Source organism: Uranotaenia lowii, chromosome 3, assembly GCF_029784155.1.
Source record: "Uranotaenia lowii strain MFRU-FL chromosome 3, ASM2978415v1, whole genome shotgun sequence".
NCBI lineage: Eukaryota > Metazoa > Arthropoda > Insecta > Diptera > Culicidae > Uranotaenia > Uranotaenia lowii.
The window spans coordinates 197,516,650-197,543,323 of NC_073693.1; the positions used below are offsets into that span (position 1 = coordinate 197,516,650).

Consider the following 26,674-nt stretch of genomic DNA (forward strand, 5'->3'; position numbering starts at 1 on the left):
ATCAAAAGTTTTTCAATACGACTTCAACAAAATGAGTCTTTGAATCTTTGATGTAAAACATCCATTTTTAAGGACTTTTTTACTTTAAGATCGTTTTCTGAAGACCATAATTTTTTATTTTTTAACAATTTCAAAACGGTATAGGTTTTGATTTTATAACCAAAACAATAACCCTATATGACCCTTACCGGCTAAATTGTCCTGTTTTTTGCTGGGTGACTCTGGTTATTCAAAACTCTAAAAATGAGACATTGTAGAGCTTCTCAGCCGCCGGCCGTGGCCTAGAGGATAGCGTTCCAGTCTTCTAAGCCAGAGTCCATGAGATCGAATCCCGATCACGGCACATATAGTACTCTTTCTGTGGTCTGGTTGTTTTAGCATTTGTAAGATGCTAGCCATAATATCCTTGAAAGATGTACGCCTTAGAGTTAAGAAAATTAGATCTCTTCAAAGAAATATGAAGTTTCACTGAGATCCTATATGTGTGTGTTCGTTTTTTTAAAAGATACAGTTCGGGCCATATAGACCCTAACCGCAAAGAAAGATTAAACAGCTCATAACTTTTTGTCTGATAAGATACAAAGTCACGATCTTCGCTCTTTTCCTATAATGAATTTATAAATTGGCACAAAAACCATTAGCAGGCTCGGTTTCAGACAAGAAAAAAAATTATGTTGATGTTTCAGAATAAAATTCTGCAAATAATCATAGATGATTTTTGAATCAAAACGAATCTTTTAAGACCCCAGGGTTCGAGAAATTTAAAATTGACCTTTAATCGATTCAGTCTATTAGTCATAATGTAGGCCAGAGATGAGCATCCTATTTGATCAACAAATCAACTTTTATTTAAATTCTTTCTTGGGAACAAAACATTATGACCTCACTTCAAAAATCATGATTTTTTAGTTGACCTACTTATAAAAAAGTTCATATCAAACTGACCAGAAATCTTCAGAATGTACATTGCAAATAAAATGATTTGTGACAGATTTCACAGAATTTTGAAACAGCATACGTTTTTCAAAATTGATTTATTTTACGTAAATATAAATTTTAGATTTTTAACTATGAATTGGATAATATTAAAAGATAAGTCATGTTATTTGATTTTCTCAAGTAAAATGTTAAAATGACGCAATTTGGCATAATTTTTAATTGAACTTATTGAAAAAAGCGATCACAGAAAACCATCACAGAATTTTTTTTTCTAAAATCACAGAAAGTTAGAATTCAAAACAACAACATATTGTTCGGCAACCTTGGTATGTACTCCTGATAATTAATTATAAAAAAAGTCAATTTAGGCTTTTCCAACAGCTATGATGGAGAATGATCGTGCATCGTGTAACGTCCAATAAGTTCGTCAAAAGGCTACACTCTTTCAAAAGATTTCACTAACAACTTACAAAACTTTTATTAATTGCTCTTCAGACCTTCCGTCCGATAAATGTGTTAAATGATTCTCTAAAAATTGCATACCAAATTAATAATTGAGCTTGCTTTAGTGAAAATTGCTAAAACAGTCAGCAAATAGGTTAGTGGTTTCTAAAAAAAAATTTAGTTGCTGCCCGCTTTTAGCAATTCGTGTTTACTACTGAAAATCTTTTGATAATCTTGGTGTGATTTACTGTTTTAAACGATATTTTGTGACTTTTAGAATACAAAAACATCCTGTATGAATGAACATCGAAAAAGTTCGAAAAAAAAAACCCATACACTTGCCCCCATTCCGTTTCGTATGAATGCGACAGGCTGAACATAAATTATCCTACCAAACTGACAATCTGACAAATGGTTCTGAAGGTTGAATGCACACAAGAATTCTCTGCTTTCCCCTTTGGAAGTGTTGTCCTGCCTTTGTCCAAAAGTTCCAAAGTGTGTATACCGAAATCTCATAACAATGCTCGATAGGTTGAACGAGGGAAAAGAGAGTGTCGGGTGATTCTGCCAACAGAACGAGGCGGTCCCATTTGATGCAATTCAGGGTTCGATATCGCCCTTTCTTATTTGCACTTTCCTCCGACGAAATTTTCGAAACCTGAGACTCACGACGAGGCGGCCTACCGAAAAATGAAGAAAAGCACTGCTTGAACAATGTAAAGCTAAAGCAGGTAATCCAACCGAAAGCGTCCGAAAGTAACCACTTAGCATACCTAAGGAGATCCAAATCACGTGTACTCATATGCAAATTAATCTCGGTTGCAAAAATGCGTCCAATGTTGCTTTCTCAGCTGGTAAGGATTATTTTTGCTGCTTGCCATCAGGGTATTAAGTGAGAGGTTAAATGTTTGTTGTATCAGACACATTAACGAAAGCCGACTATTTATTTAGGACGAAGTTTGTATTTGATTGTGATTCATCATACGAACTTTTGCTACCAATAATAGAAATATCAGGTGCATACTGTGTAAAGTGTAACTCTATTTGTTAAAGTTTAAATCCACTGTTTGCTCAATGGTAACGTCAGTGAGTATTTGAAAGTCATGTGAATCCGCCACTAAATTTAGTATGACTGTTTATAGTGGTCAAGTAGCTGTGTCGTTGATTCTTCAATGCCACATAATGTGTAAAAATTTATTAAGGTATTCATTCTTGTACTTTAATTCTAATCTTTTATTTTCCCTTTTTTACAGTTCGTCCGGCAGACATGGCTTACAGAATCGGGAAAGATAGGTAAGTTGAAACATAATTAAAATTAATACATTTTTAATTAAATCTAACATGAAAAATGTAATGCTTCTACCATATGGTTATATTTGTATTATTGCATTTCTTGCACGCAATCCTTCAGTTCGTTTAAATTTTTTATATATTTTTTAATTTATGTATTAGTTGGAAGACGTTGCAATTTCTTTTTTTTTATTTCCTTCCTCAAAGTCCTGCCATTTGTCCAGTGCAAAAAACTATTATAAAACTGTTAGTTATTTCAACTGCCTCAGTAGTGCAACAATAAAGGAATGAAGAAAAGCTCATCACTGATACTTTTTAATTAGTTTTTACTATTCGACTTTTTTCGGTGAGTGAAACAACTTTTTTTTTTAGTTTTACTTAACGTTTCGGGTTACTCTGGGGGATATCTGATGATGGGTGAAGAAAAATGAAAAGTTACGAAAATTCAAAAAAAAAAATCATTCACCGGAAAAGTCAATAAGTAAAAACCGTATAAAATAAAGGAAGTGAAATTCAGTCCAGTCAAAAGTAACTCTTATTGCATTTATCTAGCAATGAATTGAACCCGGATATTTTAGAGCAGCATTACACTAATTACACTAGTTTACAGAATTTTTGAACTAAGTAAACTGAAGATCACTTCTAATATGCAATCGGACGCTGAATCCGAAAATGAAACTTAAAAAAATCTCAGTAGAACAGTTTTTGAGTTATGGCTCCAAATATGAAATTTTGGAAAAATTAAAAACGTATGTACTTTTATTCAAAGGCCGTAGGAAGAACCGCCTCATGAGGGAAGAGGGGTTTGGTGGCTGTTTTTTTAATCTAATAATTTGACTTAAACAATGCATGAATGATTTTTGTAATTTTAGTAGGTACTATTGGAGTGTCCATTTTTAGGTTCTTTTACATTATTAGTTTTTCGTACATACAGTTACACAGCAAAAATTATTTCCTGTAAAATTACGGCAAATATCCTGTAACAAAAAGGAGCAGGACTTTTACCGTAATTTTACAGGTCGAAAAAAATCACAGGACCTTTATTTTTCAGTAAAACAAATATTTTACAGGCCGCTTTGAAATTACAGTAGTGTAAAATTTTCATTCATTGATTTGTTTACATAGGCTTTTTTCGTTGATTTTCTTTTAAATTGATATTTATTTTCGGCGGAAATAAAGGTAACAAAATCATGATCGTTCAACTTTATTTAACAGTTTAAACTCGCATGTTTATTTTCCCACAACACTAAAATCTGATTTCACAATACCATTATGCATTTTTGCGGTCGACATGCGTTAATTTTCAATTATTATTATTACTATTTTTTAAGAAACGCAATCGTTCAGAAACACCACAGGAAAAATCATCATTAACATCATCATCACATAAACGTTTGCAGTGATAAACAGATGATTGCGTTGGCCGTTGTGTTAAATCTGCGACGTTGTTCGATTTATGACCAACATCTTTTGCACGGATGTAAATATCGAAGATTGGCCGTTGGAACTGCAGGATGATGCTCCACAATTCCTCGTACGATGTGTTGTCCTGTATCATAATGAAAAGCAAAGGGACACAAATATTATTAAAATAACACACTTGATTATAACTTGGAACACATTTTTCGATTACCTTTACCTTCAGCAATTTTCTGGTGTTGTATTTCTGAATTTCGTAGTGGTATAACATTACCGTCCGATATCGATTTCAAAGATGGCATGAAGAATATTGATGACTGTTTTCCACCAGATAGCCTGAAAAGCTTACAATATTCAACGGTTGTCTGGTCCGGAAAACATCAAAATAATACAGGCCACAGTCAAGTCTATGTTGATTATGTGAAGCTAAAATTAATTGAAAAATTGTTACCAATATTTTAAATTTGTAATGTATTGTCTGCTAGCTTGTACGAAGCATATTTTTGGGCATTCAGATTTTGAAAAATTAAAAAAAAACTAAATTAGACATTTTTGATAAAACAGATGAAATTAGTTTTTTTGAAGGCGATTTTTAACTGAACATTTTACAAAAAAATAAACAATAAGAGCTAGGTAGCACTAACTTTCTTGTTTGTCTTGCTGAACGTAAAAAAATAGAAATTGCAGAGAAACTTCTAACTACTCACCCGCAGAAAATTAATAGATTTTGAATGGTGAATTCCCGAGGAGACCTGGGGCGGCTTGTATGCGCTCTTTTTGAGGCTCGGCAACTAGTATTGCTTCCGTCACCCATGTTGTTTTATCGGTCTCATGCCATTCTGGAATAAAAGTGATTGTTTTGTTTAGCTAAAGATAACATTTCATTTCGACATAGAATGTACCTTAAACTTACCTAATCAAAGATCCGTAGAAAAAAAAACCTTTGGATGAATCCATCCGATTGGAAAAGCAAACTGGGGCTGACCCAACAACGAGGTCGTTCAATTGAGAAGTTGATAAAAACTGAAGATTTTCAGCGGATGGTTACGAATCGCTAATACTGCGGAGCGACGGAGGCGAAGTTCCGCGGGGCAGTTGAGGGGGATCCCAGAATTCATTTGATGTCCTGCGGCACCATCGCGAGCAAACCGTTGGAGAGATTTTTGCTGCTGGGAAAAAAATATTAAGATTCTAACTCCAATAGATCAATGAAAACAACTACCTACCTGATCTCAGTCTGTCGAATTGTTGGGAAGCACCGAAATTCCCAAAGTAGGAATAATGGTGCTGCTGCTGCTCCTCTTTTCGTCCATCACTAAACCCTAAAGATGCGATAATTTATCGCTAGAACAGCACAATGAAGACAACAAATTAATGCCAATGAAATCTTCAGCCACTGTTGAATAATACCAACACGATTTTAATCCACGACGGTTCGAATAGTTTATTTTTGTTTACGTTAGTACACGCTTCAAAAAATGCAACAATAGATGGGTCAAGGCGTTCACTGAAATTTTACGCGTGAAATTCCTGAGTACTTTACGTGGAAGTTGAGTATTTTCAGCAGCTTGGTAAACTTCTGGTATCGACAAATTCTTCACGAGATTATATTCTGCTTTTGTTTTGTTTGACAACTGAAAATTTTACAGACCTGTAATTAATGAGCGACCTGTAAATAATACGTTCGCTTAAAATTGGATGCCCTCAAACTGTAAAACTACAGCAAATGACATGTTACTTTTTGTTACATGACAGCTGCTGTAAAGTTAATGTTTTTTTATTTCAAAATACATGCTTTTCTAATTACAGGTTGTTTTATTTTACAGGCAACCGTTTTCAATGACACGTAAGAGTCAAAAATTTTTTCTGTGTACGTGATTTTAGTGATTTTAGAAAAATGTAGGGGAATTGAGGGTAAAACAGCCGTTTCTCACTATTTCAAAGCGTGCGGTGGCTCAAACAGGCTCCATTGGATTCCTCGGATAAAATTGCATAAGATAAGTCTCGTTTAGTTTAAAATTTTCAAGTCCGATCATGGTTTTTCTGAACTTTTTGAAAAAATGAAAGGGAATTGAGGGTAAAACAGCCATAACTCCTGTTTCCGATGTGTGCGGTGTGTCAAATAGGCTTCGTTGCATTCCTCAAAAAAAATCACACATAATACGTTCCATTTGGTTTAAAATTTTCAAGTCCGAACATGCTTTTTATGAGCTATTTGAAAAATGTAGGGAAATTGAGGGCAAAACAGCCATAACTTTCGTTTCCAATCCGTGCGGTGGCTCAAATAGGCTTCGATGAATTCCTTGGGAAAAATTACATAAGATACAACCCATATGGTTCAAAATTTTCAAGTCCGAACATGCTTTTTTCTTAAATCATTGCAAACTGTAGGGGAATTGAGGGTAAAAGCAGCAATAACTCCATTTTCCAAAGCGTGCGGTGGCTCAAACAGCCTTCATTGGATTCCTCGGAAAAAATCACACAAGATACGTCCCAAAAGATTCAAAATTTTCAAGTCCGAACATGCGTTTTCTTAACAATTTGAAAAATGTAGGGGAATTGAAGGTAAAACCGCCATAACTTCATTTTCCGAAGCGTGCGGCGGCTCAAACAGCCTTCATTCGATTCCTCGGAAAAAATTCCATAAAATACTTTACTTTTGGTTCAAAATTATCTGGTCCCAACATACTTTTTCTGAGCTATTTGAAAAATGTTGGGCAATTGAGGGTAAAACAGCCATAACTCCTGTTCTTAATCCGTGCGGTGGCTCTAATAGGCTTCGTTGGATTCCTCGGAAAAAATCACATAGGATTCATTTCATTTGGTTCAAAATTTTCAAGTCCGAATAAGGTTTTTTCTTAAATCATTGAAAAATGTAGGGGGATTGAGGGTAAAAACAGCCATAACTCCATTTTCCGAAGCGTGCGGTGGCTCAAACAGCCTTTATTGGATTCCTCGGAAAAAGTTACACAAGATACGTCCCAAAAGATTCAAAATTTTCAAGTCCGAACATGCAATTTCTTAACAATTTGAAAAATTAAGGGGAATTGAGGGTAAAACAGCCATAACTCCATTTTACAAAGCGTGCGGGGGCCCAAACAGCATTCAATCGATTTCTCGGAAAAAAATCACACAAGATACAACCTATTTGGTTCAAAATTTTCAAGTTCGAATAAGCTTTTTTCTGAAATAATTGAAAAATATAGGGGAATTGAGGGTAAAAACAGCCATAACTCCATTTTCTGAAGCTTGTGGTGGCCAAAACAGCCTTCATTCGATTCCTCAGAAAAAATTACACACGATAGGTCCGTTTTCGTTCAAAATTCTCTGGTTCGAATCAGTGTTTTTCTGGAATGTTTACAAAACATAGGGGAATTAGGGGTTAAACACCCAGACAACCATTTGGTGGGTATTTCGAATTTGCAACGCAAATATACGTGCAGATATATGTGTAAACATATCGTATATAATGTAGCAAAACCAGTATATACGTATCATTTTGGAGGCCATATAGGTACATTAGCAAACATATTCTTGATTTGGATTGTATTAAATTACGATTTGCACGATTTGTCATGCGCAGTATTTACGACTACCCTGATTCTTTTTGGAATATACTATGACAATTTACATCATCATATAGATGATTGAGGTTGTAATAAACGACATTTTTCGTAACAATATGGAAAGTTTGACGACTTATTTGGTCGTCTTCTGCGACTTGAGTGCAGGGATCTCATTTTCCGTCAGTTGAATAAAAAAAAGAATATTTCAAAGAAATGCGTTTTTTGCTGTCAAATTCAAATTTCTTTTCAAATTAGCATAAAATAAAAAATAAAACAAATTCAAATTTTTATCCTACAATTCAATTTCAACGTTCAAGAAGTTATTGTAGTACCTGGACTTGATCCCCTGACCATACGATCGGCAGCTCATGATGGTTCCTCGAAGCTATCTGGAATATATAAATTCAAGGGGATTTGCTTCAAAGGCATTAAACCAAAAGCAAATCGTATATTTCTATAACTAAAATCTTTTAAATCGTAGAACACGTCGTCGATGATCTAAAAATAGACCAACATTTTGAAGCCTCCTTTAATACGATTCCAATCATCGATGACCCAATATCATAAACGATTTTATAGAACTTATTTATATTCTTTTACGATTGCCAACAAATACGTTTTACGGAAATCAGACCTGCGAATTAATTTGCAAAGGTATACGATTGCATGCACATTATTACGAATCAATGCAGTTATATACGTTTTGAATTTCGAATTATTTTATGCATAGCACGACAAAATCTCTCAGTCACGGCTGATCACCTTATATCGGTCGTTTCACGGATTTTTTGCGAATTGTCGTACACAAAGGTCGAGTTCATATGTACATAAATACGAGTCTCTTTTCTTGTCGTAATAAAATCATGCAATGCATTTAAATACGATAAAGATTACGCATGGACCACACATTGTAGGTGCAGATATACGAAAAAGAGTATAAATAACATTCTATACGATGTAATTTGTAAAATAAAATACGACTTCTGGTTGTCTGGGCAGGCACTATATCTCCGTTCGTAAGCTTGTGCGGCGTTTGAAATTATGTCCACTCGATTTTCCGGAAATTTTCACAAAAGGAAAGTATATTTTCATAGATTTGGGTCATGTAGCACGAAAGATATTGAATTTCTTCGCGGTTTGTACACTTTTTTCCCCATTGTGCATCGATGTAAATAAATTTTTTTTTTTTTTTTTGTTTCGATTATAGTCGTTTTACCATCTTTATGGCATTCGCGACTTTATCAACGTTACAGTTGGCGGATCGTTATTGAAAAACTTATCCGGTACAACTGTGTTCGATGTTTACTCTTGGGCTCGAACTCGCGGACATCGGCAATGTAAATAAATGAAAATTTCAAAAGTTAAAGGAAAATATTAAAAATTAGCGGTTCTAATCTGATTATAGCAAATGTGATCCAAACTGATGATTTTAGTTCGAAAAAAAATTGACTCTTGTAATCTCTTGTGACACCAAATATTTTTCCTTAAAAATCAATTCCAAAACTAAGATCTTTTAATGATTGAAGGTTTTTGTATTGAACAAAATTTTCTAAATAAACTAAAATTCTAAGAGTCAGATTCTGATTTTGCTCGTAAATGAGTTGAATGTTTGAGGAATGTAAATCGTAATTTTTATTACTAATTTCAATTTTTTAATCAAAGTAAGTTTGTATATTATACAAACTAATTCTCAAGTCAAAAGAATTTGTTTCAAAAGTAGAACGGAAAGTGGAAGTAACGCCTCGGTTAGATTCATCCATCCAATGTCAGAAGAATGAGAAGAACGCAAAAACAAAACAACCCAAAGGACGGCGCCTGCAAAACAAACATAATAAATTTGGTACTGAGTGATAGCTGTGAACATCGAAAGGATATCCAACTGATTCGGGAAAGGAAACAACCAAACTAAGCTAAGTATCTTTAAGTTATCTGTCAGCGTTGGTAGTAAAATCAAGACACTAACAATTGTTCAATTGTGTCTGATAGTAGGTGTCAATTTTATCAATATGAAGGTTTTTCTAAACAGACTGTTATAAAATGTTAGTAAAATTCACATCTTAGAGCACCTGTATCCGTGATCCAAACAGCCAGTTTAGACCCAAATTCCGACCCAAGCAACGGCATCCGTGTTCCATTATACCAGTTTCATCTCACATTTTATTAGAATCGGTATAAGGATTGCTCCAAAATTGATAAAATTTGGATCCAACTTGACGCAGTTCTAAACCGTTTGACGGTCAATGGAACACGAGTGGGGTTGCCCGTTTTTTCACTGGATTGGATCTTATTTCGCTGGTTCAATTCATGTATAAATTAGACCCAAGAATAGATCACGGATACAGATGCTCTTAGAATGGTATAGAAGTTGATCACATGAAAAGGTATTTTAATAATTTAACATCAACTTTAATTCGATACTTGATTTTCTTTTAAATTGGATTGTTGACGCAAGCCGTTATTAGAAGTGTTGTTTTGAACCACTTTTCCTGATTGTTAATGATTGTGCGTGATAATTGGACTTTGTGGAGGTTCCCAAGACGTAGGACAGAAATCTTTTTTACAGAAGGTGCATTTAAATAAAAAAAAAACTACCTAATTGAGTAACTTTAACAACATGAAAAATATTATGCACGCGGGATTTTTTTGTGAAATATTTTTTGGATTTGTGCACACAAACGCTAGATTTTCATAAAAAAAAATTAAATATGTATTTTTTCCTTGTTCATATAATTTGTTATTTATCAATTTGTTTTAAACAGAATTTATTAAAAAAATTCAAAATGTCATACCCAGTGAAAAACCAACGACACAACCAAAACTTAAAAATGATAAGAGTAATCTTTAGTGTCAGATATGTGTTTGGCACAAACAGCAATATATGATTTGATTGAAGTTTTTTTTTGCTTTTTTCAGAATTCATTGATATGTAGGTCTAAACATTATATTCACCCAGAGAGATACGAAATACATTGCATTTTAAAGTGATTTCCAAAATTCCAATGTCGAAGATAAAACTAGATCAAAATTGTTATTTCTATGCTTCTCTGATAGTTTTCATCACTTACATTGTTTTAATTTTTTTTAAATAAACAGTGCGTAGCTTATTGAGCCAATAAATTCACGGTTCAAATCTTGTTTAAGTATTTCAAAAAGAGTTTTATTTTATTTAGGAGATAAACACTTTTTTATATTAATTATAGGAGCAACTTTAATTGATTCGTATTAGTATTTAAAGTTATGCAAGTATCAAAAGTTTATTGATAGTATTTTATAAATTGGACAATGAGATGACGAAGTTCATTACAAAATGTACTTACGAGTTTTGTTTGTGAACATAGCTTAAGAAAACCTTAGTTTATCCGACAATAAAACTATTTTCATAATATAGAAAAAAAAAACCTGCCATTGAAAATTTAACGTAAAAGGTTAGTCAGAGGTTTCGTAAATTAAAAAAAAGTTCAAACCAAACTAGAACACTTTTTTTGATCAAGAACAAAGCAAATTATTGAACCCCGTGAAAACATTCTACAACATGATTTAAGAATTTTGCAATGAACTGTGTAGACATTAGGTGGATAGGTTGAACATTCAGAATCATGCACTTGTCAAAAGTGTTTCCCGATGATATCCCTGAACCCACACTCCCAACCAAACCTTTTTTGCTAGGATGCAGAGGTGACCTCGGTCCTAAAGCACAAATTTATTTCTTTCATCCTTTTCTCTATTTTTCCTACCTATCTATTGACTACTAGGACGTGGCCGGCGCCGTTATTGACGTTTAAAGTTTTGTGCATTGAGAATGAGTTGCTAGTCCCAAGCGTCAATCTTTTGACCCTTGCGCAAAATTGATGGCCTCGGTCAATCACGGAGCAGCAACCATTGGCGATGTGACAATTTGACAATTTAAGGTGGATGTGAGTAGCCAATCAAGCTAAGCTAAACTAAGCTATACAAACTAGTTCTCAAGTCAAAAATTATTATTGGCTTACCAGAAGGCCACATGCCAAATTTCAGAACGATCTGACCTTGGGGAGGGGTTGCTTAAGTCTCAAATGTGAATAGGATCTTGATGTATTTTGCTCGAGAGTAACAACAAATTTTGGCTTTTCATTATAACTTTTTTTTCTTCACAAAAAAAAGGTTATTGCGGTTCAAAGATTTTATTATAGCCGAAAATTCTCGTATAAAAATCACATTGAGACTTCAAAAATTTAGGTTGTTTCATTTCAAGCAAACTCGATATTGAAAAACCTTAATTTTTTGGACTTCTCATAATTATAATTTAGTATAATTTCAAGTCCATCATTTTCAAGGAGTTTTTATTAAATAATAATTAATAGAAAGTATCCCTCTGATTTAAGCGAGAAAAAACAGTAAGCTTTATAAAAGATTTAAAAAAATTATTCTTTTTCTTAAATTCGAAAGTGTTTTCTCACGGGTTGTTTTATTCGATACCACTGTAAATTTTCTCACAGAAAGGTTTAAAAGAACAATTTTTCTGAGAAATGCTATGCATTTTTGTTCAAAATTTTTAGCAATTTATGCAAATTATAATCAGTTTTTTTTTTAACTAACCAAATTATGATTCATTTTTCACACTGCGAAACTTTCATTCGATCTTACTGTATGCAGTTCATAAGACCATTCTACAGGAAATTTGTATTTTATTAAAACTTAAAAATTTCTTCAAACTTTCTTTCGTTTTAAGGGTTATTGAAAGGGTTTTTGGCAGCAATTTGTATTGTCACTGCAGTTAAAATCCGAAGTTTTCGAGTTAGTGATTGGCAACCTTGTCGACCAGTGACGATTCATCAAACACCTCGACAATCGGCAACCCTTTCTTTTGTTTGGTTTCGGCTGCTGAAGTTGAAGAAAACTCCGGTATGGGGATTCAGCAACAGTATTCCAATGAAAGGAATGAAACCAATGGTTGTTCTCAAATTTCTAATTTCGATTATTATATCTGTGACTTTTTCCATGGCAATTCGGGGGAAGCAGGTTTTTAGTCTATGTTCTCCATAAAGCTTTGAGTAAACGTCATAAAATAACATCATTTTTGTTCGACAATTTTTGTCATTCATTAGGTACCTATCACTTGAAGCGATATCCAAAAAAATTTTCGCAAAAAAAAACCTTTTTACCAAGAAAGAAAACATTGTTGCGCATCATTTGCAAATACTTCCGGAACATGTAACAGAATAAATTCCTATCGAAAAAAGCAACTCAAAGGGAAACTTTTTTTCTGCACTGCAATTCTTATTTCGGGCCCGTTTTATCCCTTCAACTCTCTTAAGGGCTCCTTAAGCATGTTTTAATAACTGTTCCACGAAGCAATCCCTAAATGATAGCAGTCAATTACAATTAAAGGCTCCCAAAACCGATTTCAACTCCTAGCCATTGACCGTTCGACCGCCTCGATATTCAGCTGGCATCCAGACGGGGGTTTATCGAAACCACTGAAGGACATCAGCGACCGAAAAAAAAAAGAAATCGGTCGACTGCAAAAAGAACCCTAAAATCGGCATGGATTGGGCATGGAAAAAATGCCTCTCTTTTACTGCGAATTAATTAAAAACAACTATGGTCCCGAACATGTCGCGAATCCGTAGAAAATGGTGAGTGCAACAACTGAACCCCCTCGTTGCATTTGCGCGTCGCATTTCTGTCCCATCTGCCCCATTCGGCTGGCTGGCTGGCTTGATGGCGTAATGTCTTCACGTACTGGGTTTCGGTTCCCAAAAAATGAGCCAAACGAAATGACGCAGCTGCCAGCTCCACAGTCCAGTCCCGGATCCATCGGGAACAGCTCTAACTCATCAAGGCGGCGGCAATCGACGGCAAAAAATGCACCTCCAGAACGTTTTGGCGATTAAGTTCACTCGATTTTTGACAAATAAGATGGGTAAATTAAAACAACTTAATTAGCTTCAAAAATGTCTGTTGGGAGAAAATTGAACTTTTGTCCCCAAACCCCAAAGACATTCCGGCCGGTAAGCCGCAGGTTTGCCGTTTTGATCCCGACAACGATCACGACGACTAAAAAACCACATTTCTGCGGTTGAGAGCTGAAGGAAAACATTTGTGGCTCTGTCTCGCTCGCTTTCTGTAGGTATCTCGCCACCCCACAAGATTGTTGTCCAGTTTTGGATTCAGGCCTGATGGATTACCAGAAAGAAGGACTGCCGACAATCGATGGGAATATTTATAGGCTAGATTTCATTCCCCGTTTGTCTTAATTTATTTGTCCAATTCTTTCCGCTACCGGATTCTAAGAAATGCGGCAACCGGTGCTTGCGTTTCTAAAACTCCTCCAAATCCGCACGCCCAGGTGAAATCACCCGTTCCCACGAGACTTGACGCTAAATATCCGCTGCATAACAGCGATCATAACAACTAGCTCGTTTGTTTGCTTAGCCAAAAAAAAATCTGCTTATGTGGGCTCACCGGCGCGGCGCGATCCACTTCGGAATACCAGACTGACTGCGCAGCTGGCCGCATAACTATCCTACCTTCATACATATCGAGCCAAAAACGACTCAATCATTCAAATATCACAGGTTATGCTTTCAGCTTCCACTTTCCAGCAACTTCGCACTCCAGCTCACCGCGAGAAGCTGCCAAAAAATTTACAACTGATCCTACGTATGGTTGCAAACACGGAACAAAGGCGGAGGCAGCAGAAGGATTCGTTGGAGAAAACTCCAAATTGAAAACTCAAAACACGTTTAAGTTTGAAACAAAATACATATAGATACATAAATGGACGACAGGTCATTATTATAAACAAGAGTTTTTATTTTAAAGGATCCAATTTATCAATGTCTTTCGTTGTCATATTACAAGAGCTGTTATAAAATCACTGTTATTTTCGTGGATTACCACATTTGAGATTACCTATAGCAATAAATTTTCATGCGAAAGTTAAGAAACGCTATCAAAGCCTCCAGGGTGGCCTTGATATACGATTCCGATTGTTAGTGATGATCACTTCTGGGCAATCACCGAAAATCCTTAGGAATGTGTGTTAATAACCAAACAACGCGACATAGATTTCGAAAACGTTTGAACAGAGGAGGTGAAGTGTTGTCATGAGAGGAAATTCTAACCAATTTCAGTGTTAAATACATCTTAAAACGGTATTTCTATTGGTTATTGCTTAGTTCGGTGTGGTAAAATCAGGGAAAACAGTTGTGAGACACTGATATCGGTTTGATTTGACTTGTTTACGATTGTACAGCTCCCATTCGTTCAAGCTACAAAACTCATTTTTTTGCTTAGCTTGATTAACTATTCACATCCACCTTAAACCGGGAAACCCGAAATCCATGGTGTAAGAAATTGTAAGCATATTATTCGTTCCAGAATCAACTTATGATTGCAATCACTTTAAATTCCACGATCGTTGGCGTGGCTCAATGGAACAAGTTCCACATCGCTAATGTTTGCAGCAACCAGGAACCAGGTTGCTACTCCGTGATTTAAAGAGGCTTTCCATTTTGTTCAGAGGTCGAATGAATGGTGAACGTCACTTTGAACGTCAACAACGGCGCCGGCAACGTCCTAGTAATCAATGGATAGATTGGTAAAGGTTGGAAGGGATGAAAGATCTATTTTGAGCATCATTAGAGTGCCCCAAATGACCCGACTTTTAAAAAACTTAAGTGCTGCAGGCTTAAATTGATCCTAGTCCTTGTACAAGGTCTGATGCCAAATTTGGGCCAGATCGGATCACAGGAAGGGGTCGCTCAACGAGCCTGAAGTTTGTATGGGATTTTGAGACTTTTTGTTCGGGAGAGACATGAAAAACCAGCTTTTCATCAACAACTTTAGTTCTTGATGTTCATCCTTAAAATAGTTAGTCCATTTTTGAAGCCTAATAACCTTTTTATCTTAACTCTGATCGATATGCAGTCTTCGGATGAAATATTTTTCATAATTTAGACTTCAAGAAAACCCATTTTTGAAAGAAATCGGCCATCGGAAATTAAGTTAGTGATGAAAAACTGGTTTTTCATGTTTCTCTCGAACAAAATGTCTCAAAATCTCATACAAACTTCAGGCTCATTGAGCGACCCCTTCTTGTGATCCGATCTGGCCCAAATTTGGCATGAGACCTTGTACTAGGACTAGGATCAATTTTAGCCTGCAGCGCATAACATTTCACAGGTTTTGAATTTCCCATACAAATTTGGGGCAGTCTACTCTACATCCTAGCAAAATAATTTTGGTAGGGAATGGGGGAAAAGGAATTGATTTGGAGACCAGCTCGAACTCGCGGACATCGGCTCAGGAGGCAACGGACTTGCCAACTGAGCTATATCAGAAGCCCGACAAAAAATCAACTATTATCGCCAAGTGCCTATTTCTTAAGAACAGTCCTAGTATCTTTCCTCAACATAAATTTAAAAAAAAAGTCATTCGTATAACCGTAAAATGCAGTGGCATTTCGAGTTGACGATTTCCCTTTTTTAACTCGATTTATTTTAAAGAAATGATATTGACAAAACAATCTCTCAAAAAAAATTCTTCAATTCAAAACGCTCATCGTAAAATGATGATAAATTGTTAAAAATTCAAAGTTTATCTTATTGACACTAGATGACACATTTTTAAATACAAATTTTTAATTCTATTTTTAATACATCGAATTCCAGAATCGTTAAACTCAATTTCCCATTTTAATCGATATTGACAAAACAAATAATCAAACAAACATCATAGCTATTTTTAAGATTTTGAAAATAATATTTGATTTGAAAAAAAAATCGTTAGGAGTTTAAAACCTGAAACCTCTCCCGTTTTCACTGTCTTAGTACAATTAAAAAAAGGAACATAAGGGAATGCCAATTCAAATTCAATCCTAAAGTTGAATGAGTTTGCCTGAGAAACTGGTGCATTTCTCTTCGGTTTACATTCCGATGGATCCGGTTTCCGGAACAGGAAACAGCATTCTGGAAAAGTTTTTTTACGCTGCGGACCTAATTTGGAACTTGGGCAACAACTAATAACAGCTGAAGGAACCATCAGTGTTAAGAAATGTCCAAAATTCTCAATTTAACTGTTTTCCACTTTTGCACTTTAGAAAATTATTTTTGTACTTCGCTTTTCAATCACCGCCTACTCCGGCTCGTTGAAAAAAAACCAATCTAATTGTAAGCAAACTTATCAAAAACAATCGACGAGAGCGTTTTCTTCGTATCATTTTGTAGATAATGTACTTGAATTCATCCTGAAAGAAGGCAGCCGAAGAAGAAAACTTTTTTGAAGCGCATCCAAACCAAAAAAACTTTAGGAACCACAAAGGAATTTAACCAATCTTCAATTTCAAATTTATGGACACAATGATTTACAGAGTACTTTCTTTATTAAATAAAAGAAACAATGATTTAAAAAACACATTTTATTCTCAAACATACTTTTAGTGTTTTCTTTCAATTCATAATTCGTTTAGCATTAAAAGGTGGGTCACATCAAATTGCATCATGGAAAAAACGCTGTAGAAATTAAATTTTTAGGAATTATATCTTCAGCTTTCGCTTATAATCAGATAAGAGTGTATAGACCACGTTGGCCATGCTTCACTGTCAATTTTTCGTAAATTTGGAAAAATGCCGTCGAAAAAAGAGCGTCGTGAATTAATCCTGCGCACTCATTTCGAGAATCCGGAGTTGTCACATCGGGACATCGGTAAGATGCTGGGAATCGTCCAGTCCACGGTCAGCAGAGTACTAAAACGATCCTTAGAGAACCTATCCATCGACCGGAAGGTTAAAAACGGCAAAAATGGATACTCCGTCAGTGAAAAAGATCACAAGCGCGTAGTTAAGCAGTTTAGACGTGATCGGAGAAGTTCGGTCCGGGATGTCGCCAAAAAGCTGAATTTGACAAGTTCATTCGTCCAGCGGACCAAGCAGCGGGAGTGCCTGCGTACATACAAGGTTCCGAAGTCTCCTAACCGCGTCGAAAGGCAAAACATGGTGGGGAAGACGCGAGCCCGGAAACTGTACACCAAAATGCTGACGAAGCCGCATTGTCTGGTAATGGACGACGAAACCTACGTCAAAGCGGACTTTGTTTAGCTCCCGGGCCTGTTGTTCTTCACCGCAGAGGACAAATTCGGCGTTCCGGAGGAGATTCGCTAACAGAAACTATCCAAGTTTGCCAAAAATACATGTTGTGGCAAGCGATCTGCTCTTGCGGAAAGCGGAACGCACCCTTCGTGACGACCGGCACGGTAAACGGGCACGGTTTACCTTAAAGAGTGCATACAGAAGCGCTTACTACCACTATTGAAGCAGCACGAGGTCTTGACCATCCTCTGGCCGGATCGCGCTTCGTGCCACTATTCAAAGGACGTGTTGGAGTGCTACGAAGCCAACGGGGTCACCTTCGTGCCAAAGAAAATGAACCCGCCCAACGCGCCGGAGCTTCGCCCAATAGAGAATTATTGGAGGGCGATTATGAAGCAGGCCCTCCGGAAGAACCCAAAAGTTGTCAAATCGGAGGCGAACTTCAAGAGAAGATGGATTTCTGTTAAAAAAAACTACAACCTGACGTTGTATGCAACTTTATGGAAGGGGTAAAGAGGAAGGTGCGAGCATACGGGCTTGAGCTCGAATTATGAATAAAAAGAAAATGCCAAAAGTTGTTTAATAGTTTTTATTTTACTGTCTAAAATTTTCAAAAGGATCCCGTGATGCAATTTGATGTGACACACCCTTTATCTAATGGAAAACATGCATACCATGATTTTTTCTAACACATTTAAAAATGTCCCGCATTTTTAAGCTACACATATCCTGCTTATTCTCTCAAAATATCCCGCTTTTTTTTAAACCATCTAGCAAGCCTACACTAACCGTTTATTTTTTCATATCTAGGCTCTAATTTAGTTCAGGTAGAGATGTTCTGTACCAGTGTGCATTGCTTGGACAGAGTCGATTGGGGTTTACTTTTTAATTTATCAAACATTGGGGTCTTAAAAGCTTTGTTTTGGTTCAAAACTAATCCGTGATGGTATGCAAAATTTTTGAGTAACGTTTTAATGAGTAAATTTAGAACTTTTACGTATGTATGGGAAAATTTAATATTTTGTTCTGTTTGTGTTGTGCCTTTTTATAATATCGTTGTGGGAGATTTTCCGCTGAACAACTTTGTCGAAGACCGTAGCTTCTTATCTTATCAGACAAAATAGTTATTAGCTGTTTTATAGGGGAATGTCTTTTGGCATTGAAAAACAATCGATTCAACTGATATCACGGCTGGTGCATAGCAAAGCATTACTTGAAAAGTAGTCATGCAATACCTCGCTAGGCATCAGCAGTGATGTCAGTTGAATTGATTGTTTATCAATGCTAATTAAATTAGTCAGCTATATTGAGTCATTTTGTTCATTATTTTTTCACAGTGCTTCTATTTAAATTTTTACATAAGATTTTTTTCAACACAGCTCAGAAGTTCAGAAGACTCTTATGAAAAATTGAAAACTGTAAGAGTCTTGTGAATAATTATAAATACGAGTTATACACACAACGAAAAAAATCTGTAAAATCACATCACATGTGATGTAAATAAAAAGAAACATCATATATGCCGGAGTTTTCAGTGCTAGTTGGAAATTACACGCCATTGAAATGTTGCAACGTGTAAAATAAAAAATGATGTTTAATATGGCAACATGTTAAATAAAAATGATGTAAATTATAAAACCACTGAATATTGGAAGAAAAAAATTCCAATTGGAATCTATTTTGTTTTATTTATTGGTATTTATGATTCAATAATGGAATTATCTCATGTCATAATAATAATAAAACCTTTTTGTAATTGATTTAATTTATTTCATTTGGTGACAATGATTTTTTTAATCTCACAATTTTTTATATTAGGAGTCACATTCACACTTTTATTTTTTCTCGAAGACCGGATCCAAAGTTGAATAAATTGGAGCTGCTTCCAGAACCGCTTCCTGCTTCACGAAGATTTCTGGGAACTTTAATCGCGAGAAAACTGCTTAAAAATTACTTTTTGGTGCACGACTTGACTTGACACTTTGTTTAAATTTGTCTGATCCTATTAAATTGAAATTCAATGTCCTCATCACATTCCATGTCGTGTAATTTTAAGAAATTTCTATTTCCATTACATCACATATGATGTAACAAAAACGAAGCATCACATATGATAGGATTTTCAGTGCGAGTTGAATATTCCACGTCTGTAAACTTCAAAAGACGTGTAAAATTTAAAGACATGTAAAATATTAAAGACGTGTAATATTTAATTCGCACTGAAAACTCCGTCGTATGTGATGCTTCTTTTTATTTACATCATATGTGATGTGAATTTACATCAAATAATCGCGTTCCGTGTCAAGTAATATTTGTGTCATACGAATTCAGTGCTGTTAAGGATTCAACTTTTTTTAAGTTGTAAATTTACATCAATAAATCGCGTTCCACGTCATGTAATGATACAGGTTTTCAACTTCAGTGTTGTTAAGGATTCAGATTTTTTTTCTGTGTAGTTATAAATATCAAAAGAACTAAAACTGTGAGTTGATCAAGTTTTAACAAAGCTTTGGTGTTGGTTGTTTGGGCCTATTTGGCATCTATTTCAATGAGAAAATTACAAGAGTTGATCATTAATCTTTATTGGAATTTTTTTATGGTTATGAGCTCAGTTTAAAAGTCTTCAAAATTTATTGGAGGAGTTGTTTAAAATGCCCTTTAGAATGATTCCTTCATATGAACGGCGCTTCTGGCTCTGACACTGCAGTGCCGAAAAACAATCACTTCTCTCCAACTAGCCATTCATCTTTCTCGCTTTGCTCTCCATAAAAGCAGTTCGATCTCAAACTATCTTACTTACTCACGACGACCGACGGCCGGTCGACAATCAATTACTAAAATGCGAAGCGGGCAACCGATTTTCAGAAATGAAAAGAGTGAAGCGAGCGTACGAAAAAAAAACAATCTGTAACATAATCTGACAGATTGACAACCGCATTTTCCAAAATGGGAGCACATGTGGCCCCGTTCGGTCGTTGCTGCTGCTGGCTGCCAGGAGAGACACCTCAATACTTAACGTACTTAACACGCTCTCGCAACTTTTCGAGTAACCGTTGTCGATCCACTTGAGGAGGATCGAGATCGCGTTTTTTTGTTGTTGTTGTCGTTGTCGTTCATCTTTGCATAACTTTTTGAAAATATTCATTTCGGGTTTTTCTACCCTCGATCAGTCGAGACTCGGGGATAACACATGTGATGTGGGGATTGTCAGTAGAAGAGCCGACACCATCATTCGCATCGGATTGAGAGACCACTCGTCTTCAGGAGCCACCCGCTGCGATGGACAGGCCCCGGTTGTTTCCGAACAATGTTTCCATTAGACTGGTCCAATATTTCTATAACCTTTGACAAAAGCTCTTTAGTTCATTACTCATGTAACTATTCATGGTATCCTCATAAAAACAAGTACAATTTTTTTCTTCAAATATTAGGGGACAGTGGGTTATCGTGGGCATGCAGAAATGTGGGCCACTCTGAATATCTCGGATGTGTTTGAGATAAAAATCTCAAACCAATGGTCGTCGTCGTTGCTTTGCGAAAGGACATATTTCTATATGTTGTTAATTTGCTTCTTTTATTTGACTAGCTAAAGAATAACTTACATAATAAATATCCGCAAATTGCATCGGTGGAAGCCCTAAATTTCATAACAAAAATATGCTCATATGCCTATGATCTAAGTTTTGTCTTGCATTTTCACATGGGAAAAGAATTTTTCAATAAGTCCCTCAAACGAAAACAATTTGCAAATCATAGCTTATTGGTAATCGTGGGCCACACAATGTGGAGTATCTTGGGCCACCTTTTTTAGTGTGATTACACACATTCATAACATCAAATAAAATACATGTTTCCTATCTGTAAAGTTTTCTTAAGCGAAATGAAAAATATTCTGTCAATTCAATGCGATAGAGACAAACATAAATCCTATATAAGAAATTTTGACAAACGTTGGCGAGCCAGCTTTTTTAAACTATCCGTTCATAGACAACTTTCTGTTTTATTTCCTCACCTGAAATTGCCTTAAAATAACTGAATGAGTTGTGAAATTACAGTTTTCGACCATCTCATGAATTTTGCATGTTATTTGGAAATTTTGGATTTGTTGGTCCACAATTGCCCACCAATATTCAAAATCCAAAAAATATATACTTTTTTTAAACAGTCAGAACTAGGGGACATATATTTTTTAATACATAAAATTTCCAGATAATACGTTAGAAATGTAGAAAACCATGAAATTTATCTTTTTCGTTTTACCTTTAATAATTAAGAAGTTATGGAGCAAAAAACAAGTGACTCATGATACACCACTCTCCCCTACGACAAAACTATTCTATATCATTACCCAAGTACCAATAAAATTTGTTTAGGAGGCTACAAAAGCGTAATAAGCCTTTAAGTTGAACCAGTCCAGTGCACTTCTCAAACAAAACGACTACATTTCGGTGTCAGCAATCGACGGAAACAAAACCTGTAAGCCTAAGTGTTTAATAAATCCGAAAATAAAAGTATCTGAAATATTTTGATTCTGCTTAATTCGGCGGTTCCATGAATATAATTATAAACTTTTTTTTTCTTCACTTGTGCCAATTCCGCTACTGCTTTTGACCTGGGACTTTCCTTCCTGCCGTTACTCAAAATTCCAGAAGACAGGATCCGACTGGTGCCGGTTCTCGATTTACATGAACTCATTCACAGCAACACCGTAAATGAGTCACAGTGGAGTGACCTTGTTTTAAAACATCATGGCACATTTTTATGTTAGAAAGTAATTTGGAAATAGGTACTAAAATATTTAGAATAAATATTGCAATGTAAAGATTCAATCCGTTATTCATAATTCAGATTCGAGCTACGAATTCAAATTGAAGATTCAAAATCCATAGAAATCAAGATTCCAAATTTCAAGATTCCGAAATTCAAGATTCAATATCCAAAATTCAAGATTCAAGATCCAATAATTAAGATTCGAGATTCAATATTCCAGATTTAGGATTCAAGATTCACATTCAAGACTCTCATTCAAGATTCAATCGAATCTTGTATCTTAATCTGACACTTAAATCTTGAATCTTCAACAATTCAAGATTCTAGATTCTCAATACAAGATTTTGCATAACTCAAATGTTATGAATTTGATTATAAAACTTAACCCTTCATTTCATGATTTTTTATTTTTCCTCAAAAATGATTTTAAGCAGTTGGAAATGATGAGTACATAAAGAAAAAAAAATAAAATAAAATATGATTTTTAACTTTTTTCATACATTATTTGTTGCAAATTTGTAACTTTACGGAACGAAGGGTTAATTCTTAGATATTAAGCACACCACTTGCTTATAAATACTAAATTCGTTAAATTCGGTTCAGTGATATCTGAGATACAAATTGCCAAATTTTGGTTTGTCTCGACTAAGATTTCTTCGCGGTCCCTAATGTGTTAAAAGCAAATTGAGAATTTAAAATAAAATTCTAAATTCAAGCCTTGAAAGTTCGGAATTCCGAAAATTATCAAATCAAGTCTTGCATAGGTACTGCTGTACTGATTATGTCATAGGTATTTGTTTGTGGCAAAACCTTAATCTTAAGTTTCAAAATTTTTCTGAAGATTTTAATTATTAAACCCATATTCTGCCACAAACTTCATATCTTGCTCCTTTATTGCTTTTTTAAATGCAGAATTTCCTATTAATTCTAAACTTAAATTTTCAATTCAAGATCTACACTGAACCCAAATTCACTCTTAAAATGATTTTTCACTTAAAAACAAGGATCCAGTTATTTTCTTCCATTCAAGTGCGACATATACATTTCACTTGGCAGTCACTTAAATTTTAAGTGAATTCATCCACATTCACTTCAGTCGTCACTTGAATTTGAAGTGAGAAAAAATATTACTTCCCCATCACTTGAATTTCAAGTGAATGTCGGGTTGTAATTGTGTTTATTTTCAGAGTTCAAAATGGCAAATTCTAAAGAGCAGCATTTAAAGCTTATGCTGGATTTGGATTCTCCCAATTCTTTACTAGGCGATTTTGGCGGTAGTTTGTGTGAAACGTGATGTAAGAAAAAGTTTTTTAAAGGTGTTATCATGTTTAGCTTGTGGGTTGGACTGGACAAATTTTCTGGTTTGCAGCAGGGAAGATTTAGAAGTCGCACTATCCGCAGTAACCGATCTGCCTTGGGATTACGATGGAATTTTCCAATCAATAAATTTATGGCGAAAGCGTAATGTAAGTATTTGAAATCGAAGTGGTGTTTTATAAATGTTCTTTTATTTAAAAAACGCGAGAGATAATTAACTTGAAACTTACTTAGAAATTCAGATAAATTTCACTCGAACGTCATAGTGTAATTCACTTGACCGGTCACTTAAGTGAATTCACTTGACCCATCACTTAAAATTCAAATGAAATTACGTATAGCGAGAATTTACTACAGATGTCACTTACTTTTTAAGTGAAAATTATTTTGGGTGTAGAGAAGTGGTGAAAATGTTAAATCTCCTACACCGAAAAAACTATTCACATGACCGCTACGTGAAAATGTACATGGATTTTTGCCACCCTGAAAATCATGTGGAATCTACGTGAATTTCAGGTAGCAAACAGAGCCCGCGTAGCGAGCAGAATTCACGTAATTTTTATGTGAGTTCCACTTGAAGCGTACGTAGAAAACAATTCGTTCTGTTACATGAAATTCACGTAGATTTAATATTGATATGAACGAAGCGGGTGTTTTATTTCGCCTATTAAATAAATAAAATGTTTTAATTTTGCAGGGAGTTTTATTATGTCGAATTAATTTTATAACACGAAGCACATACTTCTTATTTCTACTTTAACACTTTAACTACACATTTACACTTCACATAATCACTAAAACATCGTCGATGAAATGACATTTTGAGGATGAGCCGCGTTGCTGGCAGTTCTAGCGACCCCGATTCCGAATCCTGTGTAAATAGTAAAAGAATAAAATAACAAATACACAATAAATTTATTACTATGTACTTACGAAAAATCAGCGTTTGCATGCCCCGGAATTTGTCTATTTTCCAGCTCCAGCACCAACTGTTGGATCCGGCGACATATTGAAAACTGTTTTCATCCACATAGATGCTACGTGAATATTCTTTTCTGAGTTACGTGAATATCACATAGAATGCACCAAACCCCTTTGTACTTGGCGGATCACTGGATTTTCACGTAAATCGAATGTGTCTTAGTTTTGACAACAAACGGCTATGTGATTTTCACGTACGTATCAAATGAATTTGTATTAGCTTTCAAGTGATTCACGTAAATCATAGAAAAATTCACGTAATGAGTGCCTACGTGAAAATCCAGGTGAATTTAAAGTTTCCTTTTCGGCTGAGTGTACTTTCACTCAATACTGATATACCGTCAAACGGGGCATCATGCAACAGCGGGTTTAGATCCAACATTTGTATACCACAGCAATTCAATTTTGATTTCAATGTAATGTTTATCATTTGATGATCACAAAATGTTGAATACATTATTTCTCACATCTAAAGCTATGTAGTTTTTTAAAGATTTTTATTCTCATAAAAAAGTTATAAAATCGAGCAAAAGATGTATACATTTTAACATTTTTCGAAGCCGTAAACAAACTTTACCCAATATGAAGAATTATCTTAATGATATAACCAAAAATCTTTATATTGGTTTTGTTATCCTATAGGTAAAAACGCTGATGATGTTAAAATAATTGTCGAACAATCAAATTTTAATCAATTTTTTTAAATTCAGTTTATTGAACTAAGTAACCCGATGTTATTAGTAATAGTTAGCAACCAAATAAATTCTCATTCCATTGTAACACTTCCTACAAACCACCCGTGTTTTATTAACTCTGTCTATTAGGTTATGGGTCTGACCGTTTTGTAGGAAGATTTTTACGGAATTCAGCAAGAATGTCAAGCGTCTCACGCACTTCAAGCATCCCTGGAACGACTCCTAGGTCGTGAGAACTGGGGCACCTGGAAGTTTGCGATGCAATCTCCTCTTGAACTCGATCGATCCCATCAATTATGTCCACGTCATGAACGCCAGGACTGCTCGAGAAGTATGGGAGAAATTGGAATCCGCATTCGAGGACCGTGGTCTGGAAAGAAAGTTGGTCTTCCTCAACGATTCGCAAAAACCGATCTGTCATCCTGCGATTCCATGGCCGACTACATGAACACTATCATTTCGGCTGGTCATCAAATAAACAACATCGGTTTTCAAATTTCCGAGGAGTGGATTGGTTCCATGCTCCTGGCAGGGCTTCCGTCGGAGTACCGTCCCATGATAATGGCCTTGGAAAATTCCGGGCTCCCAATCACAGGAGACGCAATCAAGACAAAGTTGCTGCAAGAACTCCAAATCCCGACGGTTGATGCGGCGCTTTCATCAAAAAAGCGATACGCTGGCGGTGGTCGTGGCAACGGTAGCAGCCAACAGACGAAATCGATTCCCCCGAAGGGTTCAAAGGGTCGAAAATGCCCCAAGTACGGACATTTAGCGAAGAATTGTATAAGCACGTATTTTTCACTAGTTTCTCTACGCATCAAGCTGTGAAAAACGACGAATGGATTTTCGACTCTGGAGCGAGTGTCCATATGACGGAAACTTGCAACTTGCTGGATATTTAACATCAAGCCCTCAAGCGGAACGGTGGTGACAGCAGACGGAAAAAGCATGGAGATCAAAGCAATAGGTTCAGTTGTTTTGCGTCCACGTTGCCACGGTGACGATACTCTTGTTAGTGAAGTTCAGTATCTACCAGAACTATCAGTCAATTTGCTTTCCGTCAACCAAATCTCCAAGAAAGGTCACCGAATGATTTTCGACAAAAAGGGGCTGCAAGGTACTGAATCAAGCCGGCGAAGTATTAGCGACTGGAAACGATCCAGCGATATTTTCAAACTGGAGC

The 26,674-nt window shown here is 35.5% G+C and overlaps 1 protein-coding gene and 1 long non-coding RNA gene across 3 annotated transcripts in view; one reads left to right on the forward strand and one right to left on the reverse strand.

Annotated features, from left to right (window-relative positions):
* LOC129757008 (F-box/LRR-repeat protein 7) overlaps positions 1 to 26,674 on the forward strand; it is a 165,110-nt gene that overhangs the window by 100,821 nt on the left and 37,615 nt on the right. For both annotated transcript variants that reach the window (XM_055754096.1, XM_055754097.1), the window contains exon 3: positions 2,637 to 2,676. The gene's annotated coding sequence lies outside the window, so the exon portion shown is untranslated. The remainder of the gene's footprint in view (positions 1 to 2,636; positions 2,677 to 26,674) is intronic.
* Positions 3,985 to 4,894, reverse strand: LOC129757013 (uncharacterized). Its single transcript, XR_008739586.1, has 3 exons — positions 4,800 to 4,894; positions 4,307 to 4,518; positions 3,985 to 4,222 (listed from the first exon to the last, which is right to left on the reverse strand). It is a non-coding gene; the product is annotated as an uncharacterized LOC129757013 (long non-coding RNA).